The following is a 21860-nucleotide window of genomic DNA, read 5'->3' on the forward strand; positions in this document are numbered from 1 at the left end:
TTGGAGAGGACCTCTCGCTGCCACGCGTCGTGGCTACGATGCTCGGCAGCGACGCGTCCTGGAAGGCGATGCTCGACTTCTGCGAGTCCACCATCTCGCAGAAGGAGGCGGCGGAGCGAGAGAGGGAGAGCTCTTCCCTTTCCGCACCGATCCGTCGCCGTCGAGCCGGGGGCCGGAGGCGGGAATACGCCCGTACGTCCCGGCCCCTGTAGGTAGTGGCCTCCCCCCGGTAAAGGTCAAGGGGCGACCTGAGGGGGTGAGGCCGCGCGGCGCGCTACCAGTACTCTAGCGCGCTGCCGTGGAGTGAATAGAGCGACCGGTCGACGGTGTATCGCGTCCCGACCCGGCAGGCTGGTTCTGGTCCAGCAGGGTATTCCGGGACACCAGCGGCACCGTCTGGGCGGCCCGACGGGCTGCCGTACCGAGACGGCCGACGTTTCAGAGCCTTCGATTCGCCTCGAAGGCTCCGTCGGCTGGGCGTCCTTGGGGTGAGCCGCGCCGTCTGGTTGTAGTGTTGACCGCGGTAGCCCCCCTACCTCATCCGGGTTCTGACCTCGGAGGGGATCGGACGTCGGGTGTAAGAGTGCAGGGGAGTCGTTTAGTGGGTGGGTCCTAAAATCCTTGGGCCCGCGGTCTGCTCACAACACCATGCAGATCGTTGAGTCTCACATACCCCGCGCGCCCCTTTTGCGCGGGGACCTCGTAGGAGGTTCGGCCCTCTACCTGAAAAAAAATATATATATATGATGTAACACTCTCTATTGTACTGTTACGCGCTGGGGTTCGGGACAAATAAAACTTCCACCAAAGTAGAAATTAAAACTATTTAACACTTAGAGCACTTACAGAGCACTTTACCATTCGTAATTCACATCTTCGGCTTCGCTTCAGGTGATCCGTTCGCTGTTTCGCTTCGAGTAGATCCGATTACTTACTACCTTGAAACAACTCTCTGGAACTCTCTGCACTTTTATAGTCGATACGACATTCCTAGATTTATCGAGAACATTCCCGATAAGGCCAGTTGTTACAATATGTGTTTCAGCTATTTGTTAATAGATGGCGTTGCACTTTTCGAGCGCTCTCGATTTTACTAGGTCTTTTGTTATTCGTTTCTACAATTCGACGATAGATGGCGTTCCTTTTACCCGCGTAACAGTACTCTGTAGAGTGGGACTCTTATGTCATTAGATTACATGACTGCTTTGCGACAAATAAGCAGGTTGGTAGTACCAGCCCACGCAAGCTTATAATACCACCAATGAACCTGAACTTGGATCTTGATTATATTGTTATCACCAAATCGTTTCTTTGCTATTTGTAATAGAATTAAAGTAATTACTTTGAAATTTAATTATTATCTAATTATAATTATTAACAATCTAATTATTTTCTCTGAATTACGAATTTGAGGCAAAAGAAACAGTGTGGAAACATGCCATAGTTTAAAATGAAAATAACAATTTATTCCGAAACGTACTTTCAGTGTTTGAAACCTTATCAGTTGGTGAAAGGGCCAATGCTCTCAGCAAATAACTTGTTGAGCACGTTCCGGAGTAACAAAGTCACTGTAAGATTTACTGTGCGACTCTATTGCAACAAATGTCTCAAAATAATCAGCGGTCACTACTCACGCTCGGGACAAATAATAAGTCGGTCTGTGGAAGTAATGTTATAATATATTTTTAGTCCGACAATAATAATTAGACAAAATATTTGAATATTTATAAAAAAGGCGCCAAATAAATAAATAAATATTTACTAACAATCACGCCACGTTAACTGGTCCCGTGATAAGTTCGTAAAGAACTTGTGTTACAGGTACCAGATAACGGAAATAAATGTAAGATTTTTATTATACACATACATATATTTAATATACATCCATAACCCTGGAAAAGACTTTATATTTATCATACAAATATCTTCCCTTGGCGGGATTCGAACCCGCAACCCCTTGTGTAGTGACCATGTCACTTACCACTACACCAGACGGCCGTTAAAATGCCAAAGAAAAATGCACAGATAATACAAAAAATCAGTACCTAGGTATATGCATTCCTTTTCACGCTGTGAAAATCTTGAACAGTCACAATAATTTTATATGTTATTTTCGATGAGAAAATAATTGCAATATATTATCTATATCTATACTAATATTATAAAGAGGAAAGATTTGTTTGTTTGTTTGTTTCGAATAGGCTCCGAAACTATTGGACCGATTTGAAAAATTCTTTTTCCATTAGAAGCCGACATTGTCCCTGATGAACATAGGCTACTTTTTTTTTTATTTTTTTTTTTTATTTTTTTTTTGTTTCAAGTGTGTTTTAATGTTTCCGAAGCGAAGCGAGGGCGGGTCGCTAGTAATATAATATAATTGCAATATAATATTTAAGTTTGTGTTACCTTTCATGTTTATTTATTGTATTAGCCGATTTCAAAAAGAAGGACGCTCTCTATTGTATTCTTTATTTCTGTTGTTACATCAGAATTGGTTTTCTAGGTGAACCGATTTAGATGATCCTTTATTAGAAAGATGGTGCTTATTATATGGTCCTATTTAAATGTTATCAGGACGTGACCGGTGGTTTCATAGCTGTCTTTAAGATTACTTACTTCATTGACTTCAACTATATCGATGATTTTCTCTTTTTATTTTATTCAAGTCGTTTTTCTTTTTGATATTTTTTATATAAATTTATACAAATTGCGCGATTCAATTTAGCAACTAGAAAGAAGGGTAACAAAATTCAATTACATTAGTATTTTAATTCTTCAATATTCTCTAATTATATACATATGTATATTGCATTATATTAATAAGTGAATTAAACTCTAAGAAACATTTATGGCAACAAAACAAAACGTACAGTAAGAGTTCTTTGGTGTAGTTAAGGTACACTTTCTTGGAATTCTCTAATTAAAATTACATAATTATTTACCCAATATAAATTTCATCATCATTTCTCTAAATGGGCAGATGATCTGATAGTTTCTCCTACTTCTTAAGCAATTCATTATCATGATTAGCAAAGCTTTAGCGAAAATTTCGGTTTTCATTCTGTGTTCATACATAATCATATCTAATGAGATTTTTTTATTTATTTAATTTTATTTAAGTATTTATTGCGAGCGCGAATAAAGGAACTCACTATTTTCAAAGGGATGCCAGGGTGAATAGAGTTCACAACGTTAATGCCGCCACCTTCCATGAGATGTCAGGTGATTTATCATTAAAATAGCTTTAAATAGCTATCACGGCACAAACGACAGGATAATAATATCTATCGACATACGCTTATGTAATACTCAGAGAATGCCGCAGTCCATTCTCCGGGAGAATCCTGATATTACGACGTCCACGGGAAGAGATAGGGTTGTGCTAGATCGATCTCACACAGCCAATTTCATAGTACTTCCTACTTCCTATAATTAACCTACTTGTTCTCCAAAAGACTAATATTACAACAGCCGCGTTGGACCACCAAAGATGAATATTCTGAATTGACTCAGCTGGGTCAATTAACCAAGAAAATTATCTCATTTCTTTAGTAATATTATATGTGGAATCGTCACCTCTGGCGAATTGCTTACTGTCTATTACTTGTTAGAAAAAATCTTTCAGCTGTGCAACTGTCATTAGAATAATGAATTGTTTCTAAGGTTTTTATATTATATTTCGGTTAAAAATTTCAGTTCCAAATTTGGCGGTATTTTTCTCCAATTTAATGGATGCCTGAAAGATCTAAGAGAGAAGATAATAAAAGCCCCGGATAGCAATAATTTAAAAATAACAATACAGTATGCAACTGAGAGCCGGGTCCGAGCTTCATAGCTTAATATAGTCAGAACACTCCACCGAAGACCTTCAACATTTAATACATTTCCATTAAACAAACAAACGCGACCAAGTTAATGCGAATTCGTGAAACAACTACAACTCAATAAGTATCTACATAAAAATATAGATCGGTAAATTTAAATAAATACACGTTCTAATAGAAAACCCAAGTTAAAATTCAAACCAATCATTAATTTTTATCCTATAATTTAGAATTGTATTGTGCTATTTACGTGTGCAAATTTCAAGATAATCGCAGTCTTAGATTTGATGAACGTTACATTACTGGTAAAATGTTCCATTCCATAGACAGATACATCATAACAAACTAATAAAAACAAACGTGTGGCACTCGGGAACTGCCGCGGTAAAGCTATTGCATAGCATTTTTTATCAACTTATGCAATTATAATTAGACAATGATAATTTAATATTAAAACAATAATAAAACAAGACCACGCTATATTAAACATTAATAAAAGCAAAATATTAACTGTCCCCTTCACACTCATAAGCTAGACCGCGCGAGAGAGAGATGGACAGACTTTTCATGATGCGCATACAGTGTGACGTCACGCCTCGCGCTTATTCATAAACACTACACAAGCGCAACGTGTGAATGTGTTGAACGCGAGCTACATGGTAGGCGGAGTGAGGAGTGTAAGGTTTTTTTCGTTACGGAATTTCATGATTACAGTAAGCCGCGCTCAAGGCCCGCGATAAAAGCTATGCAATAGCTTAAAAATTACTAATAATAAGACGACTATGTTTCATTCAAACGATTAACACTTTAAGTAGCTTAAGCTTAGTTATAAACTTTAGACGTACATAATACATACAGCAAGGCGACGTAAATGTTGGAAAACCTATGTGATTAAAATCCATTAACGTATCTAGTATGCGTAAGTAAAATTCTGTTAAGCTTTCACTGTAGACCGACTGTACCGTATCGCTTATCAAAGGTCTGATAGATTTCTATAGAATAAATGATCTTACGATTGATATAAACCTTAGGGATAGTAAAAAGCAGTTTATGTCTCTGAAAACTGCGAGGACATTTTCAAAGCCTCGGAGGAAAAAATAATTTATTTCTTCTTCACCTTATCTCACTAGGTGGGGTCGGCACAGCTATTTTTTCTCTTCCATTCTCTTCTATCAGCCGTCTCAACACTCACTCCTATCATATCGTCATTCACACACTCCACCCATATCTTCTTCGGTTGACTTTTTCCCCCTCTACCTTGCACTACCATTTCCATACATCTCCTAGTCACATGCATCTTCTCTCTACGCATCACATGTCCATACCACGCTAACCGACAAATTAAATTAATGTACATTGATGTAAATACCATTTAATCGAATTATCCCTTAACGCGCTAATTTTCACATACATATAAACTAAATAAAGCAAGCAATTGTACAAGTCACAAGTAGCTTCGCATTCTGGGATACTTGGTGCGACTCGATCCGCAGTATTTTTTATGTAACTTGCATCAGCAATCTGTGGGAACGACAATCCGAGTTGCGGAGTCATCCGAAAAAACCTTAGAGCGCATCGTGGGAATGTGCAACACAATTCGTGAACGTCAGTCTCATCAATACGATTGTTTAAAACAATGAAAATAACATGAATGCTAAAATCGATTATTTTATTCCGTGAGAATGGGACATCGCGGACGGCCGAGCTTTTTTTATTTATTCCTATGGGAAACAAACAAACAGCCCTGTTTGTGGTGTGTAATTATCGTCACTCGTGGACACTGGTAATGCTAAAGGCACTGTCTACCGTTTAACACTCTTTTTAAACCTCATTTCACACCAAAACCACATTGTCACAGCATTCACGAAATACCGACGAGCATACCGGCATTGCCGTTCTACCCTTTAAACTAGAAGACAAAATACTAATAGATACCAGCCCGACCCAAAGACGTACCAATACAAATCCGCCGTCCACTTAAACATGTTCTATCAGTTCCTCCCCATTCACTCTCGGTGCTTTTTGCAGTCCAAGCACCGGTCACCGCTCTCGTCAAACTCGTCGACGAGTGCAACATGAAACCTGGCCCATAGATACAACCCTCTGACTTTCGCATCGGATTTTCTCAGTGGGCTCTGATTCCGATCCGCTGGTAGATTCAGCGAAGCAATTCTCTTGACTGGGCCAGATGTTAGCAAAATTGAAGCTCGTGAGCTTACCAACCAGGTATTTCGAATAACCGCTTAGACTACCACCAACGATTAGGTACGGAAATGAACCAGAATGTTAGTATTTCGTGCGACAGTGATACGCTTTACGAAATCAGCCGATTATCTCTTTCCAAAGGTCGATGTGCAATATTTGTCGCTGGGTACTGTGGATGGAAACATTCGCATTGTAATATTTATCGACTGGACTACCTCATAAGATTAGACGATTCGTTATTTTCTTGATCTTCATCTATAGATATATTGAGGAAATAAAACTGTTATCTTCTTCTATATCGTTCCCTGAGGAACTGAGGATTGCGATCATATGTGACGTTCTTCCACTGTGCTCGATCATGGGTGGCATGGACTGTATGGTACAGGCTACCACCAAGTGCTTCTCTTACTAGATCTGACCTTCTGGTTGGTGTTCTGCCCAGGGCGCGCTTGCCGTCTATGCGACCCATAATTATGAGCTTCTCTAATTCATGTCTGGGAGACCGCATGATGTCTCCGAAGAAGCTCATAACACGTTCCCGGCAGATGGACGAGATCCTGTCATGGAAATGGTATGGTAAAACTGGTATGCACCTACCTATTCATGACCCTTAATAACAGAAGCTCTAGCGTGCCTCGTAACTTATCTCATTAGCAATTTATCCGCGAACCGACTCTGGGATTAATGGTTGTGCTGTTAAATTACGTTCCTGAGGCAACGCACTCGTTCAGGTGCGGCCTCCCTTTATGGCGCTTCAATTAAATCGCTTGTGCCCGAAGTCGGTCGATAACCCTACAAGGTGACTAGAAGCGGTTCCTTTAATGCGTCTTCGACAAATTAAAGGAGAATGTTTCGAAAGTTCTCCAGCTACTATTGGATCTGTAATGTCATATAAGTAAAGTATTTCAAATGTCATTTTGACGTTCGGTTTTTTTTTTGGAACGAAGTTCCTTATGGGACGATGCGGAGGGGTACCCTAACCGGGAACAAACGTCCGTAACGTAAGATTTTTATTAGTAATGCACACAGTGTACGACTTAACTTTGTTATAACGTATTCTTTTTTGTACGTTATTACAAAGTTATCACATATATTTTTATTATATATTTTTTATAAATCATTGTGAATATAATAATAAAATTGATAACTTTGTTAAGTAGTTTTTATTTTATTTATATTAATAAAAAAATCATAATAAAAATGTATACCCGAATAATTATTTTCTTTATACCTCGAATAGAACTTAAAATGAATATTTTTATATAAAGAACTTTGTTCCTATCCGGTGTCCCACGACACCACACATCTTTTTTCTATGAAATGCTTCGATGCAACGATCTCGCCAGCTCTTTGGTGTTCAGCGATTTTCTGAACTCACAGCCAATATACCACGTACTTAAATTCCGCTATGCGCCATTAGAAATCACATCTAACGTAAAGTATTGTATTACAGTTATCCGACACATTTGACACCTCAGTATGCTTCGGCAGAAATAGGCAGAATAGTGTATAATAATATACCTACGCGTACGGTCTCACGATACGTCACTAATACAATAAGATTCAAATTTTAAAATGTATTAAAAAAATTGTATTCTATATATTATATACTACATTTCCAAAGAGAAATAAATCAAACAAATAATGCAGTTTAATAATTTTAAGAAACATTTTTTTTACGTTTCATACCTCTATTATTAATGAAGATGGAATATAAATAAAAGTAATTTCCTAAAATAGCTCATAATCAATTAACAACACATTTTAAAACACTTTAGTTGTCAGATAATTATTAAGAGAATACACGAAAAAATACCTTCGATGATTTCAAAGCCTCTAAATATTTTTTCATTGAATAATTTCTTATAAAATACATTTTAAACAAATGATGACATATGAAACTATATTTTGGACTAGGTTTGAATACTGAGTCGAGTATATGGTATTTGGAGTATATGAATTATAAACACAATAATAGGAAAAAGAAACTGTGTGTGTGTAAAGTTGCTTGCCGTCAAATAACGCTACTGTTAAAATTCTATAATGGAGTATTTAATGCATAGAAATCGACGAATTCCTAAACTTACACAGTACTCCGTAACATTAAGCTCTGCTTGAATACGTAATGTCGTCAGTTCATCGAAGGCAATCTCGCAGACATTTACGTCTGCAAAGGCACGTTTTATGTGTCTGTCTGATGACCGGCCACCGTTTTTTGTTTTGCGCCAATCTGTCAGCAAATCAATGCGCCATAGATTCACACACAGAGTCGTCATTATTGATGGCGTTTATTCTACTTTTTTTTTACTCTTTACTGGTAGTAGGAACTCTTTTAAGGTGGCACAGGAAGGTACCACCGCTCTGCTTATTTCTGCCGTGAAGCAGTAATGCGTTTCGGTTTGAATGGTGGAGCAGCCGTTGTAACTATACTGAGACCTTAGAACTTATATCTCGAGGCAGGTGGTGGTATTTACGTCGTAGACGTCTATGGGCTCCAGTAAAAAAAAGGGCGTTAAAGGTCTACTGGAGAAACTACAAACGGGATGCAGCTGGTAAACTTGAGACCTTAAAAGTCTCAATATACTGCTGTCGTGCTCTTCAGAGCGAAAGACATGAGACTTAGAACGCTACCTACCGCCAGGAATTGACTTCCGAATCATAGCGCATCTATCACGTAAATAATTTATAATCCCAAGCTTTCAAAGTACTGCCGCTCCTGTCGGCGAGATTTTTCTTTGAATCCTTTATCGGCAGCCGCTTTAGTTATTCGATAATGAGCCGATTTATGTATGATGTGTTTTATATTGTATAAATGGAAATATACAATTTGAATGTTTTGTGTACGTTTTTTTTTTTTTATTGCTTAGATAGATGGACGAGCTCACAGCCCACCTGGTGTTAAGTGGTAACTGGAGCCCATAGACATCTACAACGTAAATGCGCCACCCACCTCGAGATATAAGTTCTAAGGTCTCAATATAGTTACAACGGCTACCCCACCCTTCGAACCGAAACGCATTACTGCTTCACGGCGGAAATAGGCGGGGGGGTGGTGGTACCTACCCGTCTCATACATTTCCGGTGCTCATCATATCCATAATATTAATTCGGAGCCTTTGGGGAATTCCTGGAATTTTCTGTAAATGTGGTGTATCTTTTTTACTTTTCAGTATTTTAACATCCATTCAATATATGATATGAAATAACCAAGAAGCAAAATGCCTACTATGACACAAACATATTTGTATGTTAAAAATATTTATTACTCTTTGTTTTTTTTCCTACCTAAGATAGCTTTGAGAGGCTATTTCAGCGTAACCTTAGCTAGCAGGTGAGCTCACGGGGCTCAAACCGGATGCTAACACTGACCCTAGCAAGAGCAGTGCTTCGCAGAATCTATCACCGGATCGGAAACGCGACCCACTGAGAAGATCCGGCGAGAAACTCAGTGGGCTGTGTCTGTGGGTTAATTCACTCGTCGAGCCCATCGTCTCAAGAGATGGGTTCGACGAGGACGGTGACCGGTGCTTGTGGTACCTAAAAGTACCGTTAATGGGTCTGGAGGATCCATAATTACGCGTTTTGGGCGACGGCGACTGTTTACTATTCAGTCTACAGGTTCGGGTAGGTTTATTGCTCATATATTTAGGGATGCTATTGAACTTTTGCACTAACGCATTACTTCTGATCTGATCTGATTCTTTCAACGTCTTAAAATATCTCTGTTAATCGAATTCTTAGATAGGTAAGCCAAAGCGCTCTCTCACCATGTATCCACCATTATAAATATCATTAGTAAAAGATTATTATTACAAATAACAAACAATCGTCACGTCACCACGTTTTATAAAAGCAGCACTCAGATCGACAAAAATACTCAAAAACCTGTTATTACATTGGTATAAATAAAAAGGTGATAATAAAAACGGTTGTTTTGTAAAACTCGAAATAAAATAACCAAGAAACCTTTTGCGTTTGTCGTGTAGAAAAAAAACCAGTAAACTTAGTGGATATATATTTATTGTATTAGAATATAAGGAAAAATGAAAGTCAACTCATAGGGGCGTGTGGTAGGGGCTTGGGCAGGGGGGTTGGGGAGGGGGAAATCGCTTAGCGGTCCCTAGGGTATTCATTACTACCCGAGCATAACCTTCTTGGCTAATTAAGCAGGGGTGTTCTGATGCAGGCTTATAAAATTTAAAGTTTACCCAACATTACATTGATATCAGACATTTACGTTCTTTCTGTAGGTATATAAGTTAATAGAAGTTTCGTTATGTTATATTATATCAATTACCCCCTCGTCAAACCAAAATGCTGTACACTCCATCGACTGGTTCGCAGCAGTAATGTTCTAGATATTTCTAATATCGTTTTAACGTTCCACCATCAGATTGCGGGTGATAAAACGTGGTTCTAGTTTTGTGAATACTCAGGACTCTGCAAGTCTCTTGAAATATTTGGGACTCGAAATTCCTTTCTTGGTCTCTGTGTATTTCTTGGGGTACTCCAAATTGACAGAGCACTTTGTGTACTAATCAACTTTTAACTTATTGCATATCGACTCCTGAGCCTGTACTGGTAAGTATCACCTTTAAACTACAATCACTTTCTTTAAGCTACAATCTTTAAACTACAAATGTGACTTAAATCTCATATTATATTGCGTGGTTATTTATATGGGCTCTACTTTTTTACTGGTTGTAGAGCGTCTTGTGAGCACAGGCAGTACTGTCACCCGGTCCATTTCTGCGTTGAATCGGTAAAGCTTTTCCGTTTGAAGGGTGAGACAGCCGATGTATTATAAAACTGAGACTTAGAACACATACTTATCTCAAGGGGAGTGGCAGCATTTACGTGGTTGATGTCTATGGAGTCCGGTAACTATTTAACATCAAGGGAGCCGCGAGCTCGAGTTAGTTTATTTTCAATGCTCGATGACAGAACAAAAGTGAAATTAATTAATTGGAATAAATACTAAAAGTGTAACTACTATTATGATCGCATCTCAATCACTCAGCAAATAATAGTACGTATAAAAGGGCATGTCTTTTTATTGCTTATATGGGTGGTCGAGCTCAGGGATCACCCGGTGTTAAGGGGTTACTCGACCCCATGGACATTTACAACGTAAGTGTCGCCGCCTACCTTGAAACATGGGTTCTATGGTCTCCGTTTGTTTGACGGCAGAAATAAGTAGGGTGGTGGTATCTACCCGTGCTGACTCACATCCACCACCAAATTATAATTTTTCGGATAACATATTTTTTTACACAATGTTATTCCTTCACCGTAGAAGTAAATCATAAGCATTTTCTAAGTACGTATTTCTTAGAAAAATTGGTTCCTGTCTGCGGGATTCGAACAAAGGTACAATTGCATCGCTTGACACGAACACAGCGGGCGTGTTATCTTTTAGGCCACGACTATTTTCAGGGGTTTTAGATTTAATCGTAACAAAAGTACATGATTTTTTCCTTTTTTGCGGCAAATTGTGCGGCAGAATTCAAGTGACTTTTCGTAAACTCGTCCGTTCGTATGCGTCTTTGAAATAAACTATTGTACCTAAATTAATTAGCTATGTCTTAATTGAGGCAATAACTAAGAACAGTTAAGACCGGGCTAACTTCACGACTAAACCTGTTTTACTGGCAAAAACTATTACTTGCCACAAAGTCGAATTGCGAATAAATAAGATTAAGAGACGCCTCGACGTCATCTCAATAAATCAAATGCTCGACAATCGAGACACCAGTCTACGTCATAAAACATTTAAATCGCACAAACCTAATTTCGACTTTAATTTCTATAGCCTAAGACTTAATTTATATACGAAATATTTTGAGTTCCAGTCGAGAAGCTTAGAACGTTATTTGTCGAACAAAAATTTCTAACAAAAATTTCTCTAGACTTGTACGAAAACACTTTGTCAAACAAACGTTGTAGACAAATAGAAAGCGTTTCCTAAGAGAGTGTGTACATAAATAATAAAATAATTCAGATATTTGCTTTTTACTTATACATAAATTTGCGTCATCGGAAAATACATTCTTCTTATGTTGAATTATAAGCAGAAAAGAATAGTATGTATCTAGGAGAATCTAAAAAGCTTATGAGTATTCTTTCAGCATGCGACTATACAGGAAAATCAGTTAGCTGCTTTCGTTGCTTCCATACAGAAGATGGCAGTTTGGATTTCCGATAATCCTTAAGGATCGCCCGCAATCTCGGGATTTACGGAGAGAAGATAATTTGTTATTTGGTTACCATGGTTACCGGTTGGGTACAGTGTGTTTACCGGAGACCATGTATATTACATGACATGACCAATTAGGTAAAAGTCATATTTGAGTTGTATACAAGAACGGATGTCTCACCCTTTAAGCTGGAATCCATGATCGCATGAAACAGGAAACAAACAGAAGCAGGCACCTAATCGTGCGGGCTTACAATTATGTCCCACCGCCAGTGAAAAGGCTTATTTAGGAAACAAAAGGCTGTATTATTTGTTGGCTTTTCAATATATCAGTTTTGTAGAGTGTGTATAACATAACAGTACATAACAGTATCAATAATATCGAAAATACTTTGATCTAATCTGGATATTATAAAAAATATTTGTGTAAGCAAATGACCAGGGACATCGTTTTTGAGCTAAGAAAAGCTCTGAAAACCAAAACTAGCTTTGTCTGTTTATTATTTAGATAAATTATATTATTCGGATTCCTATGAACCCTGAATATAACTATATACAAAAATATCATTTGATATTATTAACAATATGAGTGCTCTCTTTCTTAGTCGAGTCGCTATTTCGTAATTATAGACTTGAATGAAAAATGAATGAACTGAATTGAATTCTAAACGGTGCACAGATGTAATGAATATACCATTGTGGTTGAATAACTGTTTATAGTATTATGTATGTTCATATCGAAATTCAAATTCCAATATGTATTTTTTACGACGAATACTTAACAAACTTTTTTTTTTCGTGTCATTAAATTTAAATCATATCTATTTACCCAAACGCCAAAACATCAAGATTACTCTAAAATCAATAATGAGTGTTTTTTTTATATCACTTAAACGTAAGATATTCATATTTATCACACAGATCAATTTGCAAGAATTGACCTTGTCTGCAACTATGTGTATAATTGGTCTTTGCCTATGAATTTGCCGTCTTACAAAACTGGCTATTTGTAAAATTTAATTTATGTATGGCTGGAAATAAATTCTGAAATATCTTATTAAGAAAAGAAAAAAAAAACATTCTGTACACTAAGCGGCAATGTCGTAGGTAAAAGAACTATAATGTAAGAGACATTGAGGTGCCGTGCAACTAAAGACTAAACCGCAGAAATGCATATCAACCCACTTTCACCGCTGCATCGCACGTTGCTTTGTAATGACTATCGCCTTGTAATTGTTTTTTTTAATTAACGCAATTCTAAAATCAATTAGCGACTATATGTTTCGGAGAGATTTGTTCTGAAAAATAAAAAAAATGTGATTCCTTCTTACGAGACTTATATTAAATTTTTATACACATTATTAACAATATTTTTATATATTATTTTTTACATTTTAAGAAGTGTTTATAAAACAATCATTGTTTATTTAGAGCTCAATTTGCTTTATAATTAAATAAATTTAACGGCTGCGTCCAACTTTAAAATGTATAACCTAAATAAAACAAATTTAATAGCCGCCTTAAAGCACGATTAGAATTGACTGATATCTTAATTAATTAGCCTGAACGCTATGCTAAAATTCAAACACTAGTAATAGAAATAAGTACGTAATAGAAATATACATTATTTTTGCCAAAGTACAGAGGTTTCTATGCTACACATTGGACCTAGAGTCGATCAATAAGTATCTACAGTCGGCATCAATGCGCCATTTCGATAAAGCGGCGCGACCCGAGAACCCTCTCAAGGTAAACAGTCAACGTCGCCCAAATCACGTCATCTCGGATCCTCCCGATCCACTAACAGTGCTTTTTGGTACCGCAAGCACCGGTCATCGTTCTCGTCGAAACCGTCGCTTGCGACGAAGGGCTCGGCGAGTAAATTAACCCACAGACACAGTCCACTGAGTGTCTCGCCGGATCTTCTCAATACAAACGTTTAATATAATAAACTAAAATTGTACAAACAAATGTATAATAAACTAAAATGATACTATGAAAGTTGCATATTTCACACAAACATTACGATCAAAAGAAATTTCAATTGTGGTACGACTTTTTTTTACAATGATTACAATAATAAAAATAATTGTAAGCAACTATGTTTATCTTGCGATTTTTAAATAACAAATAAAATAATAATGTCAATAACTATTGTCGTAAAGTTATTAAATTATGAATGTATTGTATAATTCAATAACTATACGACTGCGGAAATTAACCGTTCATTTCCGGTTTTCAGGGATGTCTACCGGAAACTGACTCGTAATTACTATTTAGAATTTTTGACATCTACGTCGATTAATAACTAAATGGAAAAATATATATTTTTCTCTTAAATAAATTCAGTGCTGTAAATCAACTTCTGCTATACGCTCTATAAAAACGATCATGCAGTTTGGAACAAAAAAACCCACCTGTAAATTTATTATTAATAATTTGATTAAACTAGTTCCGTTAGTTTGGACCAAAACATGTTATTAAACAAATTAATATTTCGAACTAGATCTACGTTAATCAGTCCGTTTTCTTTGCAAATCAACTGACCTTGTTGTAAATAAATAATAATCATGTTCCTCTTTTTGTTTTTAAACAAGACGTCATACGAGTTCTGAGAATTAAAAAAAACTTAAGAGTAAGTCTAAAGTAAATATAAGAGGCACTGTGTACTTGACTGTATTAAGCGTTGAAAGCCGTTGTTTAAATCATGGATGTAATTAGCAATTTGTTTGTTGGAAATGCGTACTTATTAAGCCCACTGAGTTTCTCGCCGGATATTTTCAGTGGGTCGCATTTCCGATCCGGTGGTAGATTCTGCGAAGCACTGACCTTGCTTGCCTTGACCCTTGCCAGGGTCAGTGTTAGCAACTCCGGTTGAGCCCCGTGAGCTCACCTACAAACGTTAGGGTGAAGCTGAAATAGCCTCTCAAGGCTATCAGCATAGGTAGGGGAAAAAAAAAACTTAATACACGTGTACCACGTTAAAAGAATAGGATCGTGTAACAATAGAGGGTGCTGGATTGTGACCGCTATTGGGTGAACCACTGTTCTAACTAGTTCTGCCGCGAAGGAATCATGCGTTCCGATGCGAAATACGCGTCAACCGTCATATCTTTGAAACGTTGACTTCATGTCTTAAAGTAGCCTTCACGTTGTGGAATACACGATCTCCGGTATCCATCGAATGCCCAATGTAACACGACCTCCCGTGCCTTGAAAAACCAAATTAGAAAAACGTACTAAGAGTTTTTTACTGGTGGTAGGACCTCTTGTGAGTCCGCGCGGGTAGGTACCACCACCCTGCCTATTTCTGCCGTGAAGCAGTAATGCGTTTCGGTTTGAAGGGTGGGGCAGCCGTTGTAACTATACGTGAGACCGTAGAACTTATATCTCAAGGTGGGTGGCGCATTTACGTTGTGTATGTCTATGGGCTCCAGTAACCACTTAACACCAGGTGGGCTGTGGGCTCGTCCACCCATCTAAGCAATAAAAAAAAAAAAACAAAGCCCTTTAACGCATAATGAACTCACAAAGAAAATCCTTGACATAGTAACATTGATAAAAACTCATGTTTTGTATTGTCATAAAGTATACACTTAACGTACCAACCGGCATTGGTGGTAAAAGACAGCTTAATTCGCAAAATTTAACTCAACCAGGAAGCGTCGAATTTAAATCCCTTGAACTTTATTACTTTGCGTATCAAATTAACAAGTATTGCTGATATCAAATTTACTGTTACATTCTTCTTAATTAGTACTTAAAGTTTTAAATATTTACATAATACGGGGAACTTTACAGAGCAGAGCGGATGAGCTCAGAGCCAATCTTAAGCTTGGCGATTATCAGAGGCAACACGATTATTACCCAACTGTGTCTAGCTCAAAGTATTTAGCGACGGCCAAATAAATGCTTAAATTGCATTAACATTATTATTAATTACTAGCGACCCGCCCACGCTTCGCTTCGGAAACATTAAAATACACATGAAACAAAAAAAAAAAAAATTTTAAAATTTAAAAAAAGTAGCCTATGTTCATCAGGGACAATGTCGGCTTCTAATGGAAAAATAATTTTTCAAATCGGTCCAGTAGTTTCGGAGCCTATTCGAAACAAACAAACAAACAAATCTTTCCTCTTTATAATATTAGTATAGATATAGATGTCCGAGGTGTACCTATGAACTATGATAATCTAATTCCTATATCCAGTAAGAGGTGGAATGCTCAAAATGAAATAGTCGGAATTCTCTTTAACTACACAAATTCTTTGGAAAAGAAGCTATGCTGCTATGCTATAGCATCTACATAGTCCTACAAATATGAAATGGCTAATGACCAAACACATTTATGAGTTTACATAAAAATGAAAGAGTTCGTAGAAATAATAATGTCGTCGTGGCCTAAAGGATAAGACGTCCGGTGCATTCGTGCTGAGCGATGCACCGGTGTTCGAATCCCAGGCGAGTACCAATTTTTCTAATGAACGTACTCAACAAATGTTCACGGTTGACTTCGACAGTGAAGGAATAACATCGTGTAATAAAAATCAAACCCGCAAAATTATAATTTGCGTAATTACTGGTGGTAGGACCTCTCGTGAGCCCGCAGGGGTAGATACCACCACCATGTCTATTTCTGCCGAGAAGCAATAATGCGTTTCGGTTTGAAGGGCGGGGCAGCCGTTGTAACTATACTTGAGACCTTAGAACTTATATCTCAAGGTGGGTGGCGCATTTACGTTGTAGATGTCTATTGGCTCCAGTAACCACTTAACACCAGGTGAGCTGTGAGTTCGTCCACCCATCTAAGCAATAAAAAAAGTTCACCACCCATGCATGTCCAACGCTCTCTATGTTCCCGCGATTTACACTTATATTGTTTGTTTTTTTCAAAACTTCACGGTCTCATTTTCAAAATTTCATTATCCACAGTGTAGTCAGGGATCAAAACAGCAAGGCTACTGGTGTTTTCGTTGGTTAAAAATCTAATTTTAATCCTCATTTAGGACATTAACCAAACTCATGAAATGGAATTAAAAATTCTAATGGCTTAATTGTTATCGAAGAATTAAATATTCATATATTTTTTAATTTTAACATTTTGAATAAATTCTATTTCAAAGAGAATGGAATCGTTACGTTATACCGTATTTTTCTGAGACAGACACACACATAAAAATAAATACAAACTCACGCGACACAAAGAAGATTATAATACATAAATTGTCGAACATAAATAACAACACATAAATGTAATTGGAAAAACTGCAAAATAGTTAATAATACAGAAACTACATGTTTTTAAATCACGATTTTTTTATAAAATATTTTAATGTCAATACTGACATCATCAGAGTATTGGAGCATTCTCGGTTTGCATGCAGAAGAACAAATTTAACTTAGCGGACCAATTTTTTTACCTTCATTAATATTACTACGTGATGTTCGATGCTTTACCTGCAAACTTAGGTTTGTAAAGCACAAAAATGTTTTTTTGTATGTTACGTGTTTATATATACCGTTTTCAGACCTCCCCTTTACTGGTTCCATAAGACATTGACTCGTGCTAAATTTCATGCTAATAACAAGTGTCCCATGGGTATTGACTAGTGGCAAAATATGGACACATTTTTTGCTTTGCTTCACTTTAATAAATTCTTCGGCAGCAGACCTTTGCGTTTGATACTTATTTCAAGGTGATACCTTAATCTGTTCCCCAGAGATAATGTATAAAAACAAACGAAGATTATAACAAAGTGATCCCACAAGGGAGGTTTTTTCCTTTTTTAAAACCCTCAAATTAAAAAAACAGCAATAAATTATAAATTAACGCATGAAATACTTGAATTACATTATTACGACAATGACCCGTGCATTACAATAAATTCCGAAATGTAACAGAATATTCAGTGGAAGCTTTCACTTCGCAAACGAAACGCTTTCATTTTTATTTCTTTTAATGACTATTCGGTCAATAAATCTTTCGTGAGCTAGCTGACAGACAAAAAATTAAACGTGTTATCTGTTTGATATTTTTAATCGAAATTGTCTAGAATGTTAAGGAGCTATGTTAGGAGGAAGAGGAAGAGGTAGACCTAAGCAGAAATGGATGGATTGCGTGAAAAGCGATATGTGTAAGAGGGGAGTGAGCGAAGAAATGGTATATGATAGAGGAGTATGGAAAGAGAAAACATATTGCGCCGACCCCAGGTGACTGGCAGAAGGGCAAGAAAATGATGAAATGATGATGTTAAGGAGCTATGTTGAGATTTGAGTACCAAGAGAATGTTACGGTGCCGCTGAGTGTGAGTACCCATACTTAAGTTAACATACTTCACTATGCCCACTAAAACCTCCAGATGCAGCCTATAGTAATTTCACAATTTCGTTGTAGAAAGATAGCGGCGTATGAGGCCCATGAGATAGTCATTCTGTATTTTCGAACAGTATTGGTTTTGAATGTATATTATTTTTTGTGTTTCAATGTTTTTGGGATGATCTCGTTAATTATAATTCCAAATCCGTCGGAGTTGCAGCGCCTTAATGAAAACAGCGGCTTGGCTGTGCTTGTTGTCGTCCATGAGCGATCTTCATCTGCTGACAAGGGCAATAAAAAAAGATGACTTCGATTCTTTTATTTGAAATTTTTAGGCTCATCTCTACTGCATTTCGAGAGCTAAAGTGAGCTCTAAGTTGTCTGTCTAAGAGTGAGCGTAATGTTTGAATGAAATCCCATTTCCAGTGTATACTGGAATATCTGAGATAACCTTTAAAGGAAATTTTAAAAGAGTTACGTATGGCAAGTTACAGCTTGTCAACAAAACCTATGTCCTTGAAGTCAACTCGCCGAATATCATAAGCTTCTAAACAAATAATAAAAGATTAAAATCTTTCAAACTCAAATCACGAACTAGAATAATTACAATCAACATTAAATTCAACGTACAAAATACCGACAAATACGTAAGCCTAGTGATTGTACGCGCAATATATATTTTAATTATCGATCCAGGCTAGGTCAAGACTTGATCACCTCGGAGCGAATACTCAGTCTGTTACAGTCTAGTTAGCAAGATTGTGTGAATACCCCATTAGTTCGTTTTTTTCTACCTAGTCTGATAGTCTTAATTTGTTGTACACAGATAATTAATAACGCGATTGACAAACGAAGGTGGGCCTTACAGATATGTTGTCTGTGAATCTGGTAGCTATATAGCTTCAGTGAGTTTATCAAAATTAGCATATATTTTTACTAGTCTATGCTTTTTTTTTCGTCTAACATTCCATATGTGCTATATTTGAAAATATGGTATAAATCAAGGACCTCGTTGTAAAATACAAATTACTTATCACCTTCTCTCTAATCTCAGGGCCTACTCCGAACTATTGAGAAAGCTCGGCTATTATGGTATTCTGTTTTTTTTTCTTCCTACCTATGCTGTAAACCTTGAGAGGCTATTTCAGCTTCTCCTTGAGGTGTAGGGAGGCTCAAACCGGGAGTGTTGCTAACACTGGCCCTAGCAAGAGCAGTGCTTCGCTGAATCTACCACCGGATCGGAAACGCGACCCACTGAAAAGATCCGGCAAGAAACTCAGTGGGCTGTGGGTTAATTTACTCATCGAGCCCTTAGTCGCAACCGACGGATTCGGCGAGGACGGTGACCGGTTCGTTATTAATTTTATGCGAATGTTATAACGTTTTATAGTTTGGCCACGAATATTGACGTGCTCATTAAGACATTTAGTAGAAACCCTATTCCGAATTTAATGTGAGAATTCTACTTATTTTTACTAAACTTGATAAGCCTAATTAATTTTGGTGTCGTATAAGCAAGTAATCATGGTAAGCAATAGTCTGAATAGTTTTCAGTTAGGGATAAAACGCCGGATATGTTTATAGAAAAATACAGTTTTTCCAGAGTTAAATACCAACGTACCTAATTTTGATAACTTATTCAATGATAGAAGCAGGAAGAGGAAGGAAGGAATGTCAATTGTAAGCCCGCGCGCCACTACCATCCTGCTTCATGCGCCACCCGCAGCATCAAGTTCTTTTGTTCGAAGCGTTTGTTCTTCCAATTCAGTTAAATCTTCCATTTTATTTTTCAAGGTAAGATTCGGTATTTATGTTAGTATGTATTGACTACGTACTTAGGTTCATAATTTCCCTTTGTCAGCAAAGGATACTTGGAATTATTGCCTATCAAGATATTCGGGTAAGGTAAGCCTTTGCGTAAGATTATCAATCGTCAATTATTCCGTCAAACATATCGCGTTAGATTTCTTGTTAATAATAAATTGGTATCATCTAAATGATTATGTTAGTATGTATTGACTACGTACTTAGGTTCGTAATTTCCCTTTGTCAGCAAAGGATACTTGGAATTATTGCCCATCATATTCGGATGTAAGCCTTTGCGCAAAATTATCTATCGTCAATTATTCCGTCAAACATATCGCGTTAGATTTCTTGTTAATAATAAATTGGTATCATCTAAATGATTATGTTAGTATGTATTGACTACGTACTTAGGTTCGTAATTTCCCTTTGTCAGCAAAGGATACTTGGAATTATTGCCTATCAAGACATTCGGGTGTAAGCCTTTGCGCAAAATTATCTATCGTCAATTATTCCGTCAAACATATCGCGTTAGATTTCTTGTTGATAATAAATTGGTATCATATAAATGAGCCTTTAGATATTCGAAAATTTAAAAAACACGATTGATAATTTAAGATCCAACGTCTCCATTTTAAAACGAGCTTGTTGCGAAACGGACGTCTGTAAATAATGTTACTTTGTCACGCTGTAAATCGAAGCTATTAATCTTAAAACAAATAAAATTCGATTCTCAAAAGTACCATATATGGTCTCACACACTTTTTAGTTGTCTTTCAACGGAAGATTTTTATTTCATTCAGTTAAACTGATTGCCTAATGTTCAGTATCAGACAGACGACAGACGGTAGGCAGCGGCTAGACTCTGTCCCTGGCATTGCTGAAGTCCATGGGCGACGGTAACGACTCACCATCAGGTGGGCCGTATGCTCGTCTGCCTACAAGGACACTAAAAAAAAAGACGACAAAGTTCTCCCATCAAATTGAGTATGCTCAATAGATTGACGGTTCCTAATGTAGTTGTACATAACCAGCTTAATTTTCCAAAGGTACCGCTATATTATCTGAAAATTTCTCATATACTGTAGAATAAAAACGAAGCTCTGATTTACTATATTTATCGTTTTACAGTTATAGGTATATTATGTAGACCTTAGGCTTTATTATTTGTCCTTTATCTACTTTTTTTTTTTTTTTTTTCCTACCTATGCTGATAGGCTTGAGAGGCTATTTTCAGCTTCGCCCTAACGTTAGTAGGTGAGCTCGCGGGGCTCAACCGGAGAGTTGCTAACACTGACCCTAGCAAGAGCAGTGCTTCGCAGAATCTACCACCGGATCGGAAAGAGTTTCCCTAGCGATATGTATATTCATGAGTGAAAATGCCACCAATATATTTGCGATTATTTGGGCCATACTTTCAATGTCTTTATTGTGAAAAAAAATTAGTTCAGCTATAAATCCAAACCCATCCGCCGAATCCATCGTCGTATTTGACGAGCTCAACGAGAAGGGTGA

The 21860-nt window shown here is 37.2% G+C and overlaps 1 protein-coding gene across 1 annotated transcript in view; it reads right to left on the reverse strand.

Moving 5' to 3' along the window:
* Positions 1 to 21860, reverse strand: part of LOC114240824 (uncharacterized) — a 327083-nt gene that overhangs the window by 247039 nt on the left and 58184 nt on the right. The window lies entirely within an intron of this gene.

The sequence above is a fragment of the Bombyx mandarina genome, chromosome 09 (assembly GCF_030267445.1).
Source record: "Bombyx mandarina strain Sakado chromosome 09, ASM3026744v2".
NCBI lineage: Eukaryota > Metazoa > Arthropoda > Insecta > Lepidoptera > Bombycidae > Bombyx > Bombyx mandarina.